General features: G+C 37.4%; 1 long non-coding RNA gene across 1 annotated transcript in view; it reads right to left on the reverse strand.

Annotated features, from left to right (window-relative positions):
* The window catches only part of LOC130594404 (uncharacterized), a 42,931-nt gene extending 19,440 nt beyond the window's left edge, over window positions 1-23,491 (reverse strand). Inside the window, exons 1-2 of the long non-coding RNA XR_008971078.1 lie at window positions 23,429-23,491; window positions 23,022-23,144 (exon numbers count right to left, since the gene is read on the reverse strand). This is a non-coding gene — a long non-coding RNA (uncharacterized LOC130594404). The remainder of the gene's footprint in view (window positions 1-23,021; window positions 23,145-23,428) is intronic.
* Window positions 23,492-23,790: the final 299 nt, after the last annotated feature.

Here is a 23,790-nt window from a genome sequence, read left to right on the forward strand (position 1 = left end):
TTGTTAAATATTAACGAATAAAATTGTGCAATTAACCCAGGTTCTGGAGAGACTTTTCTTTTGTAGAAGGTTGCAGCCCAAAGCTACAGCCTGATAAGAACCTGAAATCCCAGTGAGAAAACACTGTTTAACCCCTAGTTCAACTTCTAATAAAAGGAAACATAAAAATGCAGCTATAATTCAAGATATCGTATGGAAGTCTGTTCAAAGTTTTTTCAAAAATATAAATTACAAGAGATTATTGATTTTTAAAAAGCTTACTTCAACAATCAGCTTTCTATCTCATTCTATTTCACTCTAGCCTTTATTCATTTCCTTATGTAAAAGAATTTAACCAAAGGAAACTAGCATTTTAATTCAATTTCTCCTATAAAATATATAATTTTATTTTGTTATAATGGCTGCTTTTATTTTCAGAGTCAGATTTTATTTAAATTTCAGTCCATTAGGAACAAAACTTGCCATTTTCTGATAAACAAAATCAGCAGGGAAGCCTCTTCAAACTAGGAATGTATTTTCTATCAACCTTTGTTCTAGCTGGTCTAAATGACAGGTATATTCCACTTTTTCTGCCTTTAGTTTTAAAGATTCTATGGGGAGAAGGGCGAATAAAGAGAGTGACATTTTTAACAACAAAACCAGCAATCAGAAAAGCAGCCCCATGACAGGCATATGGAAGAAATGGGGGGGAGGAGGGGAAATATAATCCATCGCTTTGGACCACCAAAGAGGACTAATATGAGTCATTAACAGAGAACCGTTAATTTTCCTCCCTATGAAGTACTCAAGCCTTTGAGATTCAGTCATTTAACTGTTTCTTGTTAGGCTGGAAAACAGATGCCAAGGAATAAATTTAGGAAAAGAAAAAAAAAAAAAAAGGCAAACCCCCCAAAATTAATGTCAAAGTAGAGTTTGTTAAAAAAATAAAAATTCTTGCTTAAAGGTGCACTTGTGAAAATAACATCCTTTGGTGTCATGTTCTGTTTTAGTCAGACCAGCATTGCCAGTCAGCTTTCTACCTTACATACTGAAATTTAGATCTGTGGCCCAATCTGACAACTGGTATTCTCTGAGAACTACCTTTCAGCTTTGTGCTTTGCTTGGAAGGAGGTGGCAGCCTCAAGCTGGCAGCCTCAAGCATGAGGGCAAAGACAGCAGCTGCAGTAAGTGCGTGTAAACCTAACCTCACCAATGAGCTGGGCAGAGATTTGGATTTAATGTTAAAATATTTATTTGGTCCGTGGGGTCCCCATTAGAGAATGAGGCCATATTGCCACTTCTGAGGATTGTTAAAGATTATTTTCTTAATTCTCAACTTTTCACAGATCCCACAACATGGCACATAGGTGAGAACAGCAAGCACTGTACAGCTGTAAGTTTGACCATTCCTTGTAATGCCCAGCCTGGAGAGGGAAAATGTTACAGAGACATCTTTGCTGAAGAGCAAAGGCACAACACCACAGAGAGAATGGCTCTCCCAAGGATGCTCTGCATCAGGGTACAACATCCCACTTCCATAGGGACAAGCCGTTTCAGAGCAATGACTCAACTGATGTTGGACAGTTGCACAGCAAGGACTGAATAGAGCAACTGTCCATGACTCTTTTCAGCAGCACTTCCCACTGCTACTCAATGACTGCAGTTTTAAAAACGTTATTCCACATGTAGGGGAAGCAAATACAGAAGAGGTGCTTTGAGCAAATCTAAGAAATTGGGTGATGAAAGCAAGATCTTCTCTCTGCAAACCTGAGCAGTTACGGGCAGCAGCATCCAATGATTTGGAAATAGAAAACTGCCTCAGGAGCTAAGGAGAACAACAGAGAGTGGATATTTCAGTACATCTAGCTCTAAAATATTTCCTGACCTCCAAGCAGCACTCCTCTTAGGCAGCATTAACGATCAAAATTATAGATTGAACCTGTGGGATATAAGCCAGTTTCTTTCAGGTTTTATGCAACCAATATAACTCCTCTGTCATTACTCCATGCTTTCATTATGGTAAAGGAGAAAGGCATCCTGATATACCCAGACTGTACTCAGCACCTGGAGTATAACTTCCCAGAATCCAAGCCCCTTAGCCAGAGAGGGAGGGAGGCAGCCCAGCAGCCCAGCATCCAACTGTGTGGGGCTTTTTTTGGTCACTGCTAGAATATTTCTGCAATCTCTTTTCTAGAATTGTTTTTTCTGGTTAAAAGAGTTTCAGATTCTTCTGATCTTTTTTTTGTATTTTACTAATTCTGACCTGAGGATTCACAGGGTATTCCAAAAAGGGTAGGAAAACTAAGGAGTTATTTCAGCCCTAAGGGACTTAAAGGATTATTTCCTTGTAAAATACAAATCACAGTTTTCCTGTAATGTTTCCCCTACTTAAAACACATGTTAATCCATAATTTCCTTTGCCAGATGCAGTGTAATCCTCCTCCTGCAGACACCACAGCACAGCTGTTGTTGAGAAAACAGGAGCAAGAGAAGTTCATCCATTCAAAAGTGGTAAAAGCCAACTTCACCAACCAACTTCTTGGGTTACCCTGGAAGGCAGTCATGCAGCCCTAATATAGAAAAACACAACTTCCTGCATTCAGAGTTCACTCCGCTTTAGAAAACAGCTAAATTTCTTTCATTCCCTGATTTCAGACAAACTCCTTCCTTAAAGTGTGAGACAAAGGGCCATTATTACTTCAGCCACTGAAGCCAAGTCCAACAAAATCTACATCAATATATAGATGGGGGGTTCCATGAACATGTCACAATCCACTTGTTTAGCAGTTACTTTTTGTCACTTGTTAATGATTTGTCATGCAAAGAGGCTATGCTATTAATCTTATGCAGGTTCAGTAAATTAGTTTGTAAACAACATCTTAAAACTTTTTAAGTAGGTAAGCAAACTCAAGGCATTTAGGAACAAATCTATCATGCCCCATTAAAAAAAAAAAAAAAAGAAACAAAAGAAAAGGGGGGAATCTGGATGGACAGAGAAATGACTGGTAAACCACACAAATATATTGTCTGTTTTCATTAAGCCTCTGTATGTGTACTCTGCATTAGTTTCTCAAAAGAATTATTCCACTGTGGTACATTGAGTTTTATTCCCAGATATGACTGAAGGAATAATTAATTACCTTTCTCATTAGTCCTACCTACAGTAGTACTCTTAGTAGTACCATTAGTCTGGTAATGATATTCAGAGTGGAACAAATTTGAGGGGTTTGGGCTACTAAGAAAGTGAACATCCCAAGCTGTTTCGCTGCACCTAAGCCTTCCTTTTGCTGCACTGAAGGGACAACAAAAGCCAGCTCTTTAGCCCAGCAGCAGGACATGCTTGGAGGGGAAACCTGGCTCCAGCCTGGGCCAGCCCTGGCATTCTCAGGGACAGAAAATACAGGGTGAGGATCTTAGCAAGACATGCTATGCCTTCTGCTGGCTGGGGCCAGATGAGTTTCCCCTGTTTCACTTGTAAGGGGAAATACTTTTTACAATGAGGGTGGTGAGGCACTGAAACAGGTTATCCAGAGAAGTTGTGGACATCCTGGAAATGCTCAAGGTGGGACAGGGATTTGAGCAACCTGGTCAGGTGGAAGGTGTCCTTCCCCATGACAGAGAGATTAGAACTAGATCATCATAAAGGTCCCTTCCAAACCAAACTACTCTGTGATTCTGTAAGAGCAGTTTCTAAGCAAGGAGTTAATGCAATCAGCACCAGCCTGTTGTTGGAGATTTAGAAAAAATCATCAGTTTCACAACCACATGTGGGAAAAAGAAACATACATATTTCCCACAAAGATGCAATACCTTGTATATTTTATATGCATAAACATATGGTCTTCTTTTCTAAAGACACATTACAGAAAAAAACATAAAGAATAAAAGACCCATCTCCTGACTTTCCTTTTACACATACAGTGAAAAGTTTTTTTCTTCATTTTATAGTTCTTTGAGCATTTCCTCTGTGTCTTTCTTTCTTTCCTATTTGATCAGTGCAGGGAGAAGTGTAAAGATCTCCACAGCAAACAGCCTATCCAGCTCCTTCGTTTATCCTCTGCTGAAGTCAGAGGGAAATTTTCTGAGCAGCTGAAGCATGCAGCAGTTTACCTATTGGTGCTCTGATCTGCCCTTGAGACCAACACAGCTGAGAAATTCTGTACTGCAAAGTATTTTAAAGTCATCCAGGTATTTCATATCCACTCAGTTAAGGAATTAATCAAGCAGCAGCATGAATCAGGCAACAAGTGCCAAGTGCCCATCCGATCTCTCCAAATACAGCACCCCCAAGGCTGCAGAAAGAAACTCCAGAAGAAGTTTGTTTTAGTCAGAGTCTTTGCAGATGGTTTCTGATGGACTCCCTAAAGCCTCAGTTGCTCCCCACACACCAGCCTGGGGAGAGGCCCAGGGGTGAAAATGAGCTTCAGATTTTAAAGCATGCAATTATTTGAGTAATACAGAAGGACTGCAAGAAAGACACTGGAGCAGCAGGCACGAGGCCCTGCAGGGAGCAAGACCTCAACATCTCCCTTTCACCCTAAACGTGGGTCTGACATGCATGAACACACCCCACACCTACAGATCTGAGGCAAAATCAGGGAGTTCTTACAAAAACTTTCTAGGCTTCGTACATCAACAGCTGATGGTTACAGGCAACAAATCCTGTAGTTCTGTGGATACAGTCTATGCAGTTATCCAGGAGATCCTGGTGATATCTATATTCCCACTCGATTGTATATTCACTCTCCATATTCCCACTCCATAATGTACATTCAAGCAATACATACTGGAAAATAGTTGTCTTGAGTAATTAAAGTGTAAGCAGTAATGCTAAGACACTGTGTTGTCTAAGGCATGAAATTCTACAGTTCTCCTAAGATTAATGTCCTGCTCCTGTAACTTGGTTGTTCTTGGCTTAAGTATTCAACATAATGCTACTCATTACAGAGAGCAGTGACATCTCTATCCAAGGGGGAAATATGGTTCAAGTCAGCTTTAGTGTTTAAATATTAGTAGTAAATTCAAATTCAATTTCACATGATCAGTGTATGTGACACTAACTACATCAAGGTAGACTTGGGGATTTCTCAACTCTATATTGAAGAGAATTACATGACTGAAAACTAATTAGGAAAGCACATAAAGTGAATTTATTTAGTATTCTCTTGTATGTAGTTAACTTAAAGTAATGTATCAAATTTCCTACAGAAAAATGTGGCTACATAACACAGAACAAAATGCATCAGAAATCAGATCAAGCATATTATCTTTTTTTTTAACTGAAAATGTTTAAGCTGTAATGAAAAAATTATAATAGTAGGGATTTTTTTCCTCTGAAGGAGTGCTTTGGTACCATGTCTCACAGAAGAAACAGCTGCAGTGTAAGTAAGAAAGAGCAGTCAAATGTTATTTGTCTCTCCTGACCAAATGGCCCCTGAGTTTTGCTTCCCAAAGCTCCTGAGTGCATTTCTGTGACAGCAGTGTCCAGTGCACAGCCAGAGCAAAGTCCAGCAGCCACTGCACAAGCAGGAGTGCTGGGATGGCATCCTGCACAGAGCAGGATCATTGCCATAACAGTATTCAAAACGAAAGTGTGCTTCATGCTGAAAATTACTCTATAAAAATCTTCTCTCTCACAGACACCTCTCCTCCTATCTACATAATGTTTTAAGATGGACCCAGAGCCTCCCACTTCTCCCCTCCATGGCACTGCCTTGCAATGCTACCCTGTTGCAGTTGGGCTCTCCATCTTCTCCTTCTTCCTCCAGTCCCTCTGCAGCAGGCAGGTTACCTGCCAGTGTGTCAAAGAGGAGCGCTGCATCCTGAATGCATGGTGCTACTGACAAAATTCTACCTACAAATGCATAGTAAATGTTTTATAACGCTTTTGCTGTGCGTTATAAATGATAAATAGATGACAATAGATGACAATAGATGTCTTATAAAGTATTTATATCCTATTGTTATTGTTGGGCTACAGCCTTGAACAAAGCATTAAAGCAAATGCAAGTTAAGTGCTGGTGATGACATATATTGACAAAGCCATTTATGATAAATGGACAAACCTTTGAGGGTCAACAACACTTAGAAAAGTTTTATATAGGTGTTTTTGTCTGTAATGTTTTCGGTCCATTACTACCACCCAAATGAAGTAGCTGCATTTTGACCAATAACAAAATATTTTAATAACTGGGAATAAGCAAATAAACCCATCTATCCTGAAGGCAAGAGGACTGAAATAAGAGGGTAATATGCCTACAATGGCAAAGGGATTCATCCCATTCACTAACTGTATTACTGTCCTGAAGAGCAGAACAGAGGACCACATAATGTCCAAAAAGATTTAGCACTGCAAGAGGGTAGTTACTTTATCTTCAGCCTGGGTTTATGGTTGCTTTTTCTAAGGTAAAGCAATCTTAGGAACCTTAGGTTCCTAGGTTAGGTTAGGTTAGGTTATAGGTAGTCCTTAGGTTCCAACCTTAGGTTTTGCACCCTACTAGAAATCATATCTACAATTGGAACTCCATTGAACTTTGCTTATTAATGCATTTCAGTGGCATTTGTGGTTAAAGACTACCTGCTATATACAAGAACATGGGAAATGGAATATTGCACTCTCTTTTCTTGTGGGAGAACTCCAAAATACAGCCATTGACCCCTGGACCAAGGAAGTGTTGTTCCAAATTTTTGTTCTGCATATGTATTCAACAACAATGTTTAGGTTCATATGTTGATTAAGTCAGATGAACTAGATGAGGTCAGCACCTGTCTGCAAATCTGCTTTAAATCAAGTAAGCAAAAATCCAAACTTATCTCCTCATATTGTAACCATAGCTAGGAGTCTAAGAGGAAAAGTCAGCAAAGCTGATTGGAAGCGTGCTCAGGGACTGCCCATTTCTCTGCCCGACTAGGAGGGCAGCTGGGTGATTAGCTTGGCTGTACAAGTCTGTGTTGCAAATACCAGAAGTCAGATAAGGCAAATCCTATCCTGGGGATAATCTATTTTTGCTTGCTCTAGGAAGACTAAAGTGATGAGTAAACAGATTTTTGAGGACACAATTTTAAGCTGTGCTGAATGTGGTGGTGGGGAGACCAGCCTCTTGCATCAGGAGATGAATTTGCCCACAGCTGGAAAGTCAAAGTCTGCTCCCTGCCAGCCCAGGAGCATGCTGCAGGGCCTTTGTGTCCCAGGAGCTGGGTTTCCTTACTGAAGTGGCACTTGCCTTGAAAGACATAATTCTGAAGTTACAAAATAAATTAGAATAACTTTCCAGTTTCTTACATGTACTTTTGGTAAATGCAATGCTGCTAATTGCTCAGGATTTTCCAAAATGGAACACTGTCAGTCTTAGACACCCACACTTTTTGTACAAGAGGCAGCAATACAAATCTTATATTCAATAAAAACAACAAAACCTAAATTTAAATAGAAAACAGTGGTCAAAAATAGATGGTGAATGGAATGGGGAACTTTAAAAAAAACAACAAACAACAAACCCTACACAAACCCCTATTTTAAATAAAATAATTTAACAAAGGTCGTCTCAACATCTAAGTGCTTATCTGGTAACTCAAATATGTGTGTGTTACATAAACAAAAAATAATAGATCTTATTTTCTTTCTAGTACTGTACATTAATTTGCTTTTCTCTCACAAACTATTTTTTCTGGGATTAATATGGGTACAATAATCATTGTCTGTTATTTTTCCTTAAGATCCAAAAATGGATAAGTTGTTGTTGTTTTTTACGTTTATGGTCTGTGTCATATATATGAAGGTACAAAAGGTATTTTCTGCCATGAACTTCTCTGTTTTCCATTTTAAACAAAGTTGTCAAATCCTAAAATTATGGGCTTCTATAGTCTTTAGAACACGGGTCTCAGCCATTAGCAATGGTTTCCTATACAAAGTGCAAGAGAGGGGAAAGCAGGAGAAAAAGGACTAGTGTGCTGCACTCTACTCTTCCAGCTTTGCTGCAAAGATCCTTTTGACTTCTGCAAAACCAGTTTACATTAAAAGCAATTGTTTCAAAATGGTTTTAGAGATATAATTTCATTGCTGCCTGACTCATTGAGTTTGCCGATGAATCATAGAATAGTTAGGGGTGGAAAGGACCTTTAGATCATCTAGTTACAAGCCCCCTGCCATGGGCAGGGATACCTCCCAGTAGCTCAAGTTGCTCAAGGTCCCATCCAGCCTGGCCCTGAACACTTCCAGGGATGAGGCATTCTCAACTTCCTTGGACAACCTGTGCCAAGTGCCATTGTCACAGTAAAAGCAATGGGTTTAAAGATAAAAGACTATCCCTAGTTTCAAATTATTCCATCCCTGTCCCACATAACTATAGGATAGAATGGGGTATGATATTGGACCCTACATATTCAGAGCAAAAGCTAGTAAATACACTCACAGAAATAACTCCAAATATCAGCACTCATTTCAAATTATTGTAATTGATTGTTTGTGGCTTATATATTTACTTGGCTCAAACATTGCTCATTTTTACATAATTTTTCATCCATTAATTCTTCCTCTGTCTTAACTCTTGAGATAAGAAACAGAAGGCTGGTTTGACCTGGAAAACATGGTCTGTATAAAAACTCATAATTGAGATGGTTAAACCTAAAGGGAAGAATAAGCAGTGGTAAATTTGCACATAGTTAGTTGGTAGCCGCAAAGACATTTTGTTTGTCCACTTCAAAAATAATAACTAGTAACAGGCTTGAACTGCTGAGAAGGAGATTTTGATTAGGTATTAGCAGAAAGAGCCTATAGAGACTGTGAAAACTCCATCACCGAAGATATGAAGAGTAAGTTAGACAAGTATCTGCCATGAACGATTTAGGTATTGTTGATCCTGCCTCCTAGCTCTATTTCCTATAATATCTAAGCTCTTCCCTCTCTACTTGTATTGTTAATTCATACTTTGCTTTTACCATGACTAAACTGAGAATAGTTTTGTATTTTTAAACCTGTACACAAAAAAAATATTCCTGTTCTTCATATTGTTTTCTTAACACTTCAGCATCAAGGAAATAAGTATGTATTTTTAAAAAAGTACAGTCTCCAGTAAAGCATATATATTTCATTTAGCAAATAACACCCATGTTAAAATAAACATTTTTCAATGAGACATACAAATGACAAATTAAAACTGAATAAAACCTGAATGGAATGAGTAAATAACACATGCCAGAAGCACTAAAACACAAAATGAAACTGGCATCAGACAATCTTTTTCAGATTTTTCAGATGATGCAGGGGGGTCTGTGGGGATGTGGAAATCTTGCTAAGGTCCTAATTTAAACTAAAGATTAAAATGAAGATGCAAAGATATAGATGAAGTGGTTTTGTTCAAAGGACAAACTATTAATTTCCGTGAAGAGTGCCCATGAATTTATCTACATGATACTGCATTGACCAGAGATGGGTAAACCAGTCTTGGAAGTGAGAGACAAATGAAAGTGCAATGCAAATCAAAAACTACATACGAAATTTTCCTGAATTTTGAAATAGTTTGAATTACATTCTCGGGGCATTTCCAGAAATAGAAGTGCCCAATTCTCAAGTACAGCAAAGAAAGCAAATATTCCTACTGCAGCAAAATCAAAAATAGTCACAGAGCTTTCAAAAGCTCCTATCATCATTTCTTTAACCTTGTCCCTCTTGCCTGTGTGAATTCTCAGTCTGTGCTCCTCCAATCTACCCAAAGTGTTGGCATAAAATAAAATTAATGGCACTTTAATGATTCAGTCCTAGCCACACAGACCTCCTTCAGCTGGAACTACTTCAAATCAAGCTCTCCATCCTTCCTTTCTAGGCTTTTCAAAGCCTGTCTCACATTCAGATTTTTTTCTGCTTGACAAACATATTCCATTTTGCATTTAGAGCTGAACATTTTCTCCTTCCTCATTTTTTCCACCAATGTAAAAATAATAATTTTTAGAATTGTTTTTTTCTATACACACCATTATATTTAGATTTCCATTGTTATTTCTATATACTATATAATCTACCTTCTTTGTACCTACCTCATCCTTCCTCAAATTAGCTTGCTACTGCAAATACTCCAATGTATTGGAACATAAGCAATAAATCAACAAAATGTATTTCTCCTAATTTTTGAAACAGTCTACAACAGAAGTTACACATCAGAAGTGACTTGAAAAATTAGAATAGAAGGGATACATCAGAAAAATGCCTTATGTTTCCATTTTAGTTCCTCTTCCTACTAATATTCCCACTGCAGAATTTGCTCCAGGAACTGCTCGTTGGAGGCTACTATACACAGTATTTAAAATTATACAGTTTAAGCTGAAGTTTAGAAAAAGTTAAGATTTGATTTCTAATCACCTAATACAAAAATCCCAATGTTTCGTAATGACATCATACATAATAAGGTAAAATGGGATGCCATGTATCAGTTTCACACTATTCCCCTTTGTCTTATTAATCAGAACATATTTCTGTATCACACTTTTTCTACTCTACAGTTAATTCATGTAGCCCTTTTTGTAATTCTTGATTCATCTTGACTTCAGGTTTTCACTACCTATCAGCTCATCAACATATTCAGCATAAAATTGGTTTTCCTTGTTTAAATAAATGTATTTCTTTAGCCTTATTGCCCTTATTTGCCTGTTTTAAGTGTGTGATTGGGTCATAACTAATTCCAAGAACTCACAAGAAATTTCAGTTGTGGCGTAATGATATTTCAATCATATATACTGAAGACACAGATTTTTTTTTACTTTCTTCCCATTTTGCTCAAAATTCTTGTGGATCATAATGTTTGTCGTGAACAAAATTTACTTCATGTTTATGTACAGAACTTATTACATCATTGCCAGTATTACTTTACTTCAACCTCTCATAATAATGACTACTACAGCTGACCATGTGAGCGCATTATTTATCCTAAACATTTCTAGGAATAAAAAGACCCTGATTCCAGTCCAGCCCAGCCAGTGGTCTGTGCTGGCCATACAGACATTTTCCTTATTGCTACCATCAGAACCTTGTTTATACCCAAACCCCTTACAGCATCTGTAGAGACTCACATCATTTCTAGTAGATGGTGGCTGACTGTTAACATGCAAAAATATCCCGTATGAGGTTTCTAAACAAAACTGCTGTACCAGTCTGAAAAATAGACTTATTTTTCATAAGTCTGTTTCTGTTGAATGTATACCCATCTCACCCCCTCAGCCATGAATAGGAATATTCCTCCCAGCATAAACTCTTTAGGGTACAAACTGTGCCTGCATCTATATTTGAAATTACCTAGCACATTGCAGCATTCCCCAAAACAAAATAATAATATGCAGACTGCAGAATGTGCTTCTCCAGCATAAAGCATCTGGTTTCACAGTTCATTAGAAGTTTCTTTTTCTCTTATGGCTTTGTGGATAACTTTATACATGCTATTTAGAGCCAACAGTAAATTGGCATTTCCAACGTCACAGTTTGAACACTTTTCAAAAACTACGGCAGACACACGTTGTTTTGGCTTTGTCACCTTATGTCCCACTCTCCTTGTTCTCCTGATAGTTTCCTGCATGCAAGAAACTGATGTTTTCAGTAAACTTAAATGGTTGCTTTTCAGTTCACATTTTTAACCACTTCTTTTATGTTCTCCATTACAGGCTGTTCACGTTCCTGTATTGGGCAACACTACTTATACAGATGAGTGAGCTATTCATTTCTGGAGTTTCATGAGTTCAGGCCTGCTTTGTCACCTTTATTTAGGGATAAATGATGTAGGGAATCCCTAACCTTAGGGATAGATCTGATTTATCCCTTAGCTCTTAGGTATGCTATGTTTTGTCTAGTCTTGACGCTTTTAGCAAAAGGTCTTCCTGATTGTTAATCAAGTTTTATGAATCCTTTGTTAGCAGCTCTCTCTGTCACTCTGCAAACACAACCACCACCTTGCAAATGCAGACAACAGGGCTCATCAGTTTTTTGGTGCTGATCACAGGAGTGATATGTTGTCTCCCAGTTACCCAGTCACTCATTTAATACAACATTAATTAACTGTAGTGGGGATTAATTCCAGACTGGAATTTACATTCACTGTAAACCTCAAGCTTGCCACGCCACCTCCCACCCCACAACCTCCTATTTGACTCTGGTAGAGGTAGAATTGATCTGAATTCTTCAAACAAATTCAAAACAGCCTCTGCAAGTGTGTGGGTTTTCAACAAGGCTTTAACACAAACCAGCTTGAAGCAAAAAAAACCCACACGGCAGGTTGCCAGGGAGCCTGGTCTATTCAGGCAGATGAGGAGATTCTGAGGACCTAGATCAGCTTGGCATTAGTGCCAAGTCCCTGAGCATTCCAAATCTGAAGCTCCAGAGCAGTGGCCATGCTGCTGCCCTAGCCCTGAGCTTCTCGTCACTCTGGAAAACAGAGATGGGTAAATTCTTCCTCCATAAGAAGGCTTCGGAACATGATTTTGGCTTGGTTTCATAGCACTATTGCCTTCCCCAGTGGTTTCTCGGTGTGCAATGATGGAGCACAAAGTCAGCTTTGAAGCTCTATCTGATCACAAGGCTCTTTCTTCCAAAAATATCTAGTTTATTATATAAATAACTATTCCCTTTATTTAACACTCCCCTAATTCTTCCATGATCTGCAAGGTCATTATTCACATAGTGAAAACGCATTACGCCATGACTAGATCCTTATGAGGTGTTGCTGAAAACATCCCAATTACTTTTTGCAATTAGTTTACCAGTTTTAAATCTGTTTAATATGGGGTACACTAATTTTTTATTGTATCAAAATGCCATGCTGTACTAAGTCAAGTATATGATTTTAAGTATATTATGACAGCTCAGTAAGCTTTATCAGTCTCTTTAGCTCAGATCTTTGCTCCCAAGGCCTGAAATCCTAGAGCTAGTTGCCTGCCAAACTTTTACATGTATCTGCAATTTTTACCATGATCAGTGCCAAGACTCATCGTTAGCTGAAAACAGTTCACACTGTGTCTTATATACAAATCAAATGAGGGGCAATTAAATAAAATAAGTTAAGCTTTATTAGAATTCAGATGTGGGGTGTACTGCTGGTTTGCCTTTTTTATATTTTTCTTTTTCATTGTGCTTTTATTATTTGGTGTTTTTTAAATAAAACTGTCCTCACAGAAACTATTCCCTCTTGGAAAAATACCCCTTTTTCAAGAAGATAATTTAAACTCCTTTCTTATGACAAACCCACTCTCAGTTTCAAAGGAGTCCACCTTTGAAAACTGGTATCATCAAGTTTATAACTATTTCTAACATAGTCAAGGAGCAGGAAGATCCCTTGTAAACAGATCTTTAAATGCAATTAGGTATCTAAAGATAAGATTTCTCTCTCCTAGGACTCTCTAACAGGTTTAGGTTTTTTCTTTCTTTCAACAAATCTCTAACTAGCAGTAAAAAAAGCCTTTTTGTTGTGATTTTCTGGTTTGTCTATCACCAAATCATGGCAGCTCACAATAAAGGCCAGGGGAGGAACAAGCTGGGAACCTCAAACCAGGTATATTTTCTAAACCACATCTTACTGGGTTTTTTCCTGCCTTGTATTATTAATTACATATTAAACCTGCCCTTATTTATCCAAGAGCCCAGGATCACATGATGCTTTAACACCACTGGAGATGCTGTATCCTTAAAGTCTGACCATTTGACAGCAGGTGATGGTGACCATCTACAGAAAAAAATGGCTTTATGGCAGGGTCAGAAAATTTATATGGAATGAGCAGTTAAAATTTTCATTTTTCTATGTATTTAAATCCTTTGGTTTAATTAATGATTTCTAGCTTCCAGGGTTTGAGAGATGCACGTTAGTTTTGGTGGTGGTGTGTTTGTGGAAGTGCAAAAGCACAGGAACATTACAGGGACACTCATCTCCAATAATGGGACACTCAGCTCCAATAATTCCATTTATGCATATTTATATATATTAAAAAATACATGTATGTGTATGTGCAAATATAAATTCTCTCTGTACTAGTTTCCATTGTTCAATTTCTGCCCCATTTTTCTACAAGTATATTTTGCTCAACTAAGGAAAAAAATCATATGATTTAACTAAAGAAGTTCAAAAGTTTCAACTACAGTCCGTAAGTCTGGATGTACTGCACTAATACTAATACACGTTTCCAACAGGCAATTAGTGTTCCCATTCACTCCAGGTTCAGTATTTCCATGGTTCTGTCCATCCTGCACAATACTCGTGTGTGGTTTTTGGTACAGTCAATTCTAGTGCCTCTACTTGCTCAACCAAGGATATATTATACTTGTAGCAATTAGATTTGACTGTAAATCAGCAGAATGGAGATTTCTCCCAATCCCATTTACAATATTCTTGAAGAAAATAGGTATGCTTTCCAATCTTATTCTCCCTTACGCTCCATTATTATACAAAATGGGCCCCAGAAGCTATGCATAACTATAAAATGATTATGATTTATCTGGGTATTTTGTTCCTTTAATATATTATGCCAATTGTCCTGATTCAACTAAGTAATTCTGCTAATTTAACTTTGGGGTTAATCTTGCTTTAAGAACACTTTTTGCTGAAGACCACACTCAGTGGATGCATTTTCTCATTTTTAGACCTGCATGTAACCTTTAAAAAAAAAAACCACAAAAAATCAACAAAAGTTTCTAGCATATCATGTGATCAATAGATACAAGTACTTTCATTTTTTAAATTAGTCTAAGGCTATTTTCCTTTTACTGTTGTATAAACAGGGAATTGAAGGGTAAAATAGTTAAAACTTAATGCTATAGTGCTAATGTGGCTTTTAAATCACGTCAGCAGCAATCACTGCATTATAATTAACAATTTATTGAACCAGCAATAAAATGAACATCACATTACTTCTTAAAGCAGCAGAATAAAATGGCTAATAAATAGCATAAGCCAGACAAATTGCAGAGTAATAGAAATTTTCTTAAGATTTATAGTGTGCAGAAAGATGGATGTGCTATTAGTAGGAGCTCCAATACTTGACAAAATTCTTTTGCAAAGACATAGTTACTATGCATGTCAGAGTTCACAAGTCTAAGTGGTTTATCCAAATTTCAACTCACTGCTATTACAGTGGAAAATACTCATTACAAGGTTTTGTAACTGCAAGCAATGTGTACATTTGCCAACATTCAAACTGCTACTGCCAAAAAGATACTAAAATATTTTCTAAACTGTCAAATAACAAGTCTGTTAGCTTAATCTGAGTCTATTTTATACTTCACAGGCAGTAAAAACTCCTGGGCCCTATCCTGATGTCTCCACTCGGGCAAAACTTTCCTTAACTTCAATACTTAAAAGTTACCAGGAGTTTCTGCCTATGAGAATGGCTGGCTTGGGCCTGACTTTACAAGGAAATTCATTAGGGAAGAAACAGATATTCAGTGAAGCTGGAAGCTCAGCTAAATACCTCATCTCTATCAGGGCTGAGGTTACTGACAACACAACCGTGTTACGTTTTTAATGTTCCTGCTGTTAAGTTGTGTTGTGATTCGTCATGTCAAAGTGTCTTTCTTATGTTCTCATTTCAACATAACAGATGCAGTTTTACATGACATGTCACAACATGGAGCATCAACTGGAAAGAGTCTAAGAGAGCTCTTTCTATTTCTTTTTTTCAAAAAAAAAAAAAAGCGAGAAAGAAAAAGGGAGATTAAAAACCTTGCTATGCAGATTTTGTGAGCAGACAGTATATTTAGTCACTCTAAGGAAAGGACCTTCAGTCTTTAGCTTTAAATTGAAATATATCGGAAGCTAACTCATGTCCAAATTTCATATGTATTTTACATACAAATTTTAACATGAAATCCAGAGTTAATCTCTGCAGTAATTAGCTGCTAAAAAAATCGAGGCTGATAAGAACATGCAGGTATTTAATAATGCATTACTCTCTGAACCTTGAAGATAAATTACAATTAACTTGCTGGTTAAAGGTGTTGATTACATTATGAGATTACTGTTTTACCACTTTCAAATAAAGCAGTTCTAATGATGGTGCATTTCAACAGAAATGAAAATGGGGTGAATTTGAACACACACCATGAACACAAACCCACTCACATGTGAGGAAATTACTGGCTACAATCATTCTATAGTCATGGTGCCCATATATGCTGGATACACTAAAACAATTATAAAAGACCATCACAGCTGTCTGACTGAATGGGTAAGTACCAGTCTAGCTGCACTGAAGTCATTATTTACACTGAGACTTGGGAGTTTGGTCTCCACACATCAAAGCAGGATTTTACTAAGCCTCCATTCAACAGAGCTTTGAATAGAAGAAGGTATTTTTGCCTCTATTAATAAAATCCTCTAACAGGAGGCTCTAAAGAAACACCAGCAATTGCCTCTTTGAGACTTGTAAACTTTTCTCTTTCACCCATCCCTGCTAAGCATCTGCAACACCCATTTTCACAGCTTATCCTACATTTTTGGAGGTGGTTGAAGCACATCCATTGAGCAGCAGCAACCACAACTCTCACCTGAATATCCAAAAAACCCCAAATTAATCTGAAAATGCCAAAGATGTAGATGGAGCCTCAAGTACCCACAGGACTAATGCTCATTAAAGTGATACCAAACATGCTAGGGTTTAGTTCATTTGACAAAATGCCCCAGCGCATGGTTCATCATGTCAACATTCTTAATTTCTGCAGAGTAGTGGGGTACAGTTCTTAATTAAAAGGGGAAGAATGTATTGCCAGCCCCAATGGAAAGGTCTCATATTGCAGGGTGCTTCATTCACCCTGAAAGTCAGAGAAGGTACAGAGAGGAATAAACCACTCTAGCAGTAGACAGGAATAAACCGGAGCCACAGGGATGGTTTTTGCCCTAACATTAGTTCAGCTGTGATTCATTGCTGGCAGCAGCTTTTTTAATTTGCCCAAAGATACAAATTCTTCTGTATCAGCTAAAAGAGCTACCAAAGCATTCAATAATCTATTGAACATTAAAAAAAAAAAAAAAGTACTTGATTAAGAAAGTATTTAAGTTGTATGCCCTTCCCTCATTGCTATTTAAAGGATTCGTAATCAAGGCACATTTCACAAAACAATGAAATTGGGAATAATAACGGCACAACAAATTAAACTTATTTCAAAAGTAAGTCTGATCTCCTAATATTTTGAGGGTAACTGTTATTTACTACTATCTACTGAAAAACTCGTGCAAGTCTTCTATTCCATGTTCAAATCACCCTCTCTAGTAATGATGGTTTTGAATAAGACTCTAAACTTTGGATGATTGTCCAAGTTGAAAGAACACAGTTAAGCAGCTGTGGTTGCTTACCACAAAAATAAATACTATCATTTAGTGTGAAGGGAGAAACATACGAAGTATCTGAAAAAATTTAAAAATAAAAAAATGCATTGTACAAAAATTAAAAATTGCATAATTCCATCATATGAAATCAGTATCTACGTTTCACATCATGCTGAAAGTTAGTACATGAAAGACCAAAGTTATTTTTTGCTGTATAGGTCATAAAAGGAACCAATATAAAAAAAAAAAAAAACAAAAACAACGTATCTGGTGCAATTTTGCTATAGATAGACACCTTCAGGTCAATAGTGTGAGATGGACAGTCACTTATTAGAGTCATCGCTCATTATCACATCAAAGAGATTTCTCTGAAATTCTGGTGATACCTACACCCAGCTTTACCAAACATAGCAAAAAATCAAGATATCTCAACACAGGAAATGCATATCAGCATGGGAATTAATTAATTCCTTAATTCACCCAAACCATATCAAGTTCTGCACTATGCTCAGCTTGGTTCTGGTTTCAGTGAACTCCTCACAGCAGCTCAGCTTTCCCCAACCCTAAAAAAAATTTTAGAGTTTTTGGATTTGGAGGAGTATCATTTGTATTTGTGTAAATGCACAGACACACACATTTCTTTTTTGGACACATAGGTAGATAAAGAAAAACTGTTAGGACATGAAGTGTAAATACTAAATGAGACAGATAGCTGCATAGTTTCATCTCTGATCTACGTACATTCTCATCACTGTTACAGCTCTTTCACTGGCTATGCTGCCGACACCCAGCTAAATCCATGAGAAGTGCCCAGTTTGTGCCTTAAAGTTGGGGAGAAAAGAAAACAAGAAAAAAATTGGGGTGGGATATGCTTAATTAAAAAGGAAATAAAGTTTTGCTATTACTATGTATATCGTCCATAAATATGTGCAGATATCTGCAGTATTACACATTAAATCTAAAGAACATTGTCAGGTTCTTATTTTAACAGGTCTAAGTTGCAGGTGAGAAGGAACAGGACTGTAGTGAACTGCTTCATAAAAAAGAAGCCACCTCTGTTTACCTCTGAAATTACATCTAAGATTGTGGTGTGCTTCTGAGCTTGTATACAAGGAGCAAAGCAAAGGACATCAGGGAAACTCCTTTTTTTATCATCTCTACAAGTATGAAAGTGAACTATGGGTTCTGCATCCATAGAAGTGATACAAATAAGACAAGGGGACAAAAGTTGCTGCAAGATGACAGGCGGGTGTAAGTATTCTACATGAAATATTGATGCTCCTGTATCATTTTATTGCATTCTATACATATAGATCATAAAGTATGGAGATTGTTCAAATTAAGCAATTCTGTTAATCAAAGCGTTCGGAATAAATGCATTCATCTTAAGCATATATGCTCTGTTTCTTTGAAATGTGGATCAGACAAAGGTGCTGAGCTGCCTGTGTTGTAATGAAGTGGGGTAGAGCCTAGAATCATAGAAACATAGAATGGTTTGGGTTGGAAGGGGCCTTAAAGCTCATCTAGTTCCAACCCCACCTTCCACCCGATAAGGTTGCTCAAGGTCTCGTCCAACCAGGCCTTGAACACTGCCAGGGATGGGGCAGCCACAGCTTCTCTGGGCAACCTGTGCCAGTGCCTAACCATCCTCACAGGGAAGAACTTCTTCCTAATACCTAATCTGAATCCACTCTCAGTTTAAAGCCATTCCCATTGTCCTCTCACTACATGAAGTTACAGCTTGTTTACCAGTGAAGTGAGAAAACATGCACATAAAGGAAACAGGCAGGGATCAAGGGTGAGAATTAGATCCTCTTTCTTCATTCTGAGTATTTAAAATATATTTAAGCCACATTTCCAGGTTTTGGTTGGAACCTTGCTCTTTTACATTACTCATAATGAAATACATGTTCATTGGATAGCTCTGAAATTAAGAGACACCAGACATCAGAAGACTTGCAGTGTCATCAAGAGAGGCCAACAATGTTTCACTAAACTTATTTCTTAAAAACAAAAAGCAGCATCATTTGGATTAATGAAAAGACAGTAAATAAAAGCTTCAGTGGTGCATGAAAACACCAGTACAATCTCCCTGTATCTTTGCAGACTGTGCAAAATATAAATATTTAGAATTTTATAGCAAAATATATAGATAACTGAATCTGGCTTCCTTTCAAGCTCTCCATTACTACATGAAGAATATGCATGACATATTTCTGTCAGCAAGCTAGAAAGCAACGTGAACGAAAGTATGCTCTGGAATACCCCAAGCCTGTTAATGGGACAGATTCCATCTTCAGAAGATGGCATTATACATACATAGACACTTGTATAAACAATGGGAATATGGATCACCTTCTTTGGGTTTTTCATTTTGTTTTTTTATTCCTCAAATATATTCTATGTGAAACAAAATGCTGCTTAACACATTGCTGCAGATATTGGAGGCATGAAAAGGTACAGTAAAGCCCTATATTTTAGATCATAGCTAGGAAGACAAAAGAAATGAAGCAAATTGAGAGTAAAGAGCTACATTATTTTTTTTTACCCAGAAAAAGTCAAAGGCTCTACCAAAGCTGCATATTTTGTGAAACAAAGTCAGAGACTAACATTGCTAAATTCAGCATGGAAGTGTTTAATTTCCCATAATTTAGCTTTCTGTTTGAAACAGACCACCGTGCCATGACAAGTACATACTAAAGGGGAATATGGAGGACATTTTATGACAAAAATGCTGTTTGGTAAAGTCTATAAAGTCTAAGTTTCCTGCTGATCTTACTCCAGACAATAACTGGGGGGAGGAAGAGGAACCAGGAAAAATGTTTATTAAAAATGACATTTGAGTTAAGAAAGCAAATTTTTTATAAGATATGAGTTCACCGAGGCTTTGAAAGAGGATTTTTTTTGAGATGATCAAGTGATTGTCTTAGTAAGAAGCTTCATTAAATCTTTCTAAATCTGCAGAAATCATTTTAAAAACTTAACTAGTACTCACACACTTCTGCAGCTTAGACAAGTTAGCTATTTCTGAGATTAGCAAATTTTCCTTATGCTGCCATCTTGTGCCACACAATCCAAGCATACCTTAACAGAAAAAAGAAAAAGTGGGGGGAAAAGGGTGAAGGAAGTAAAAAACCAAACAAGCCACCACCTGTATATCTTTGGTCCACACAGCTGTAAAAATACCCTTCAAAATATAAGCAGGGCATACAGGGTAGAAAAAAGTTTTGGCAGTGCCTACAGATAGGTTGGAACAACAGTTCAGAGTCTTATGAAACAAGTCAATGTTACAGAAAAGGGGAAGTTCATCTAAAATAGCGTCACACTTTTGTTGCTATCTTGCAATATTTCCATCTTTAAATGCTTTTATTGCTAATAAAATTCAGTCTGACTCAACTATTGATAAGAGCAGTCCACCATGAGGAATCAGCAGGAGATGCTCCATCTGAAATCAGGCGAGTTCAGTTCCCAAGCAAAGTTCAGCACAGCTCTGCTGTTACTTAACTGCTTTTCTTTCTTTAAATTTCAGCATTTATCCACAGCCAAGTAGATTCAAAAGTTATTTTAATTATGCGTTTCCCTTTACACTCACCTTGGCTTTCCAACTCCTAACATATTCGTTATGCCAACATTACTATTGTAGCATAAAATTCTTCACCCACCATCATGTTTTAAGAAGTCATATCTGTTCTGTCACTTGTGCCTTATTTGTTTTTCTAAGAAGAAACTATTCAACTTTAACTACTGAAAAAAAAAATCACTAAATTCACCTAATGTATTTAAATAGTGGTTGTGGTAACAGTTAACAAATAGAGCTGTTTACTTATTTTGAATAACTTTCATATTTAATGGGTAATTTTCCTGACCAAGGCCCCCAAGGCTTTTCATGAGGACTAGTGCTCCATTAGTTTGGGTTCTGTAGAAATACAACATAAAATACAGGGGAGCGATGTGTACAGCTGGATGTGAGACAGTAAACTACACTGAGGCATCAGTAGTATACATGTGACAGACTTAACCTTTATTAAGTTTCCCTAGCCATTTCTGAAAGCTAGGAAAAGTACCGCTTTAAGGAAGGACGTGAAGGAAAATATTGAAATACGATTGTGAAAGTCAAGGAATGCTCCTTCCAAGCATGATAGGACACACAGAGTGCTAGTTAATTTATTATGTACAGAAACACCACCAGGCTTTGTGTTCTTATGCTGTAGAACAATAAAAACCAAGCTGTCCTGTTTTGAGGAAAGTAACAGCAACATGACAAGAGTGCTACAATATAGCATTAATGATCAGTCTGACTAGTTGTGTAATGCAAGTAATAGTAAAGACGGCTCCACAGCATTATTGCCTCTTCTTCCTTCTACCTGTCTCTTAAAATACTACCCTTCTATTTCCTGTCCTGGCAGAAATTATATAAAATCTATACCTCTTATGATTTTTTTTTTTTTTTTTTTTTTTAGCTAAACTGCAAGAATCGTCCTTTTTCCCGCTTAAGTCCCCCCTGTAAAGAACAGGTACATGCATGCTTTCCACCTCACATAACTTCTTCACTCCAAAACCCCTAAAACTCCCCCAAATCCCCCATGCTGAGAACCTAGACCAGATGATTTTTGAAAGCCTGCAAGGGTAGACAACCTCTGAGAAGAGCCTCCATGCACCTGATGTCATCATCCAGGTGGGGGACAACGCCTACAGAATTGCACAGGCCTTGGCATCAGCCCTATGGAACACCACTGGTAAATCGTCAGATGCTGGTTACACCTTGAGCAGTCATGTGCTATGATTTTTGCTCAGCAATTCAGCCAGTTTCACACCCACCTGGCAGGCAGTCCATGCACCCAGCCTAGATTTAATGCACTTGTTTTCCATCTCTAGGTTGCCTGAAAGCTGCCCTCTGGGTTTTGGAGTAGCTCATAATAGTTATGCAAAGTACGAAGCACATACGTAGCCCATAAAAGCTTCCACAACTCTTCCCCGTGTTCCTGATTAATGCCAGGAAATAAAGATAATTTTTCTAGGAATGCGCATACTTGCATATCATATTTATGTCTATCAGGAGATACTCTTTATGAAAAATTAAGAAAATGCTGCTACAAGATTCCCTCATTTCCAAGTGAAATTTTGAAAAAGTGCACAAACTGGACACAGCACTACAAAGTTTTCCCAGAGCCATTGATACTACCAAGAAACCAGAAGGACAATATTCTTCCCTCTATTTGTAGTATTGCCTATAATCTCTCACCTTCATAGTACAGACCTTTAGTACAGAATAAAGCTAAAGCAAAGGAGTTAAGAAATAAAAGTCTTTCATAGATGGTACAGATGCCTTCAGCACTACCCTTCCTGAAACAGATTTTAGGCCACAGCTTCTGCACTTGCTTGAAAAGGCAGAAAGACAGAAATGGCTTGATATTTACTAACATTAACTAGTTTATTGGGGCTATAAATAATTTGCATTGGTTCTGGGACCCTGTTATTGTGCAATAACATCAGACTGCTAAACCTAATCCATAGTTCACATCCGAAAAACATAAGGCAAGATGTCTTGGTCTAGCCAAGTATGAAAATAATATCACTGGGGAAAGATACCCAAACCGATAGGACCCCAAATCATGTTCCTGATTTCCTACAATACACGTATGACACTAAAAAAAAAAAAAAAGAAAAGCCTTGGATTGGTGATATTATTACTTATATTAATTTAAACTACTGAACAACACTTCTAGTGTCAAAAGTATAAAATGTGGTGTTTACTTCTCACAGGATTTCACAGGAGGTTATACTCAAAAAGTGACTTCCAAAGCATGATGAGTTTTCATTCAGGCAACTTCAGTTCATATCACTACATCAGGAAAGCATGATGCACAGTGAAATGAACTACAACAAACATAAGGAATTTGGCAAAATTATCCACAGTACCTAAGAACAGATTTTGTAAATGACAAAAGGAATGGCAAACCATACCCGCTCAGCTTTGCAGGTGCAGAACATTCTTAAGATTCCATGAAAGAAAGAAAAAAAAAAAAAAGAAGAAAAAATGATAATAAAAAAGATTAGGACAATGTTTTCCTCATTTATGACCTCAATTATACGTGCTTCTGTGAGTACAAGAAAGAGGACATATCATTAAATGCAACTTGGACAGCATACTAATTCTATACCTTGATGGAAACAAAACACCATGGGTATTGTGGCTAACTTGTAAGCAATAGCACAAATGCTTCTCTGGCAGGGCTAGATTAGCTCAGCAGATGAAACCATTACTGCTTCCAGGTGGTGGTAGTGGGGGTGATGTCTTCTCAGTGCTCGAATAAAGGATGACAAGAAAAAAAAAACATGGCATAAATAATAAAGAGATGTGGGATCAGAAAGACATTATGTTTCAGATTTGTTTTAATGATATTTCACAATATTTCACAGAAAGGCCAGATGTTGCTCTCCCTTGTCAAAGAAGGCCAGTTGCTATATCTCAGATTCAGTATTTTCATCTATTTTAGTCAGCTGTCTGCATTACTATCTGTCT

This window comes from Pezoporus wallicus, unplaced genomic scaffold (genome assembly GCF_028554395.1).
Source record: "Pezoporus wallicus isolate ANWC-B61680 ecotype Strahan unplaced genomic scaffold, APGP_CSIRO_Pwel_v1 contig_6807, whole genome shotgun sequence".
In the NCBI taxonomy this organism is placed as follows: Eukaryota; Metazoa; Chordata; class Aves; order Psittaciformes; family Psittacidae; genus Pezoporus; species Pezoporus wallicus.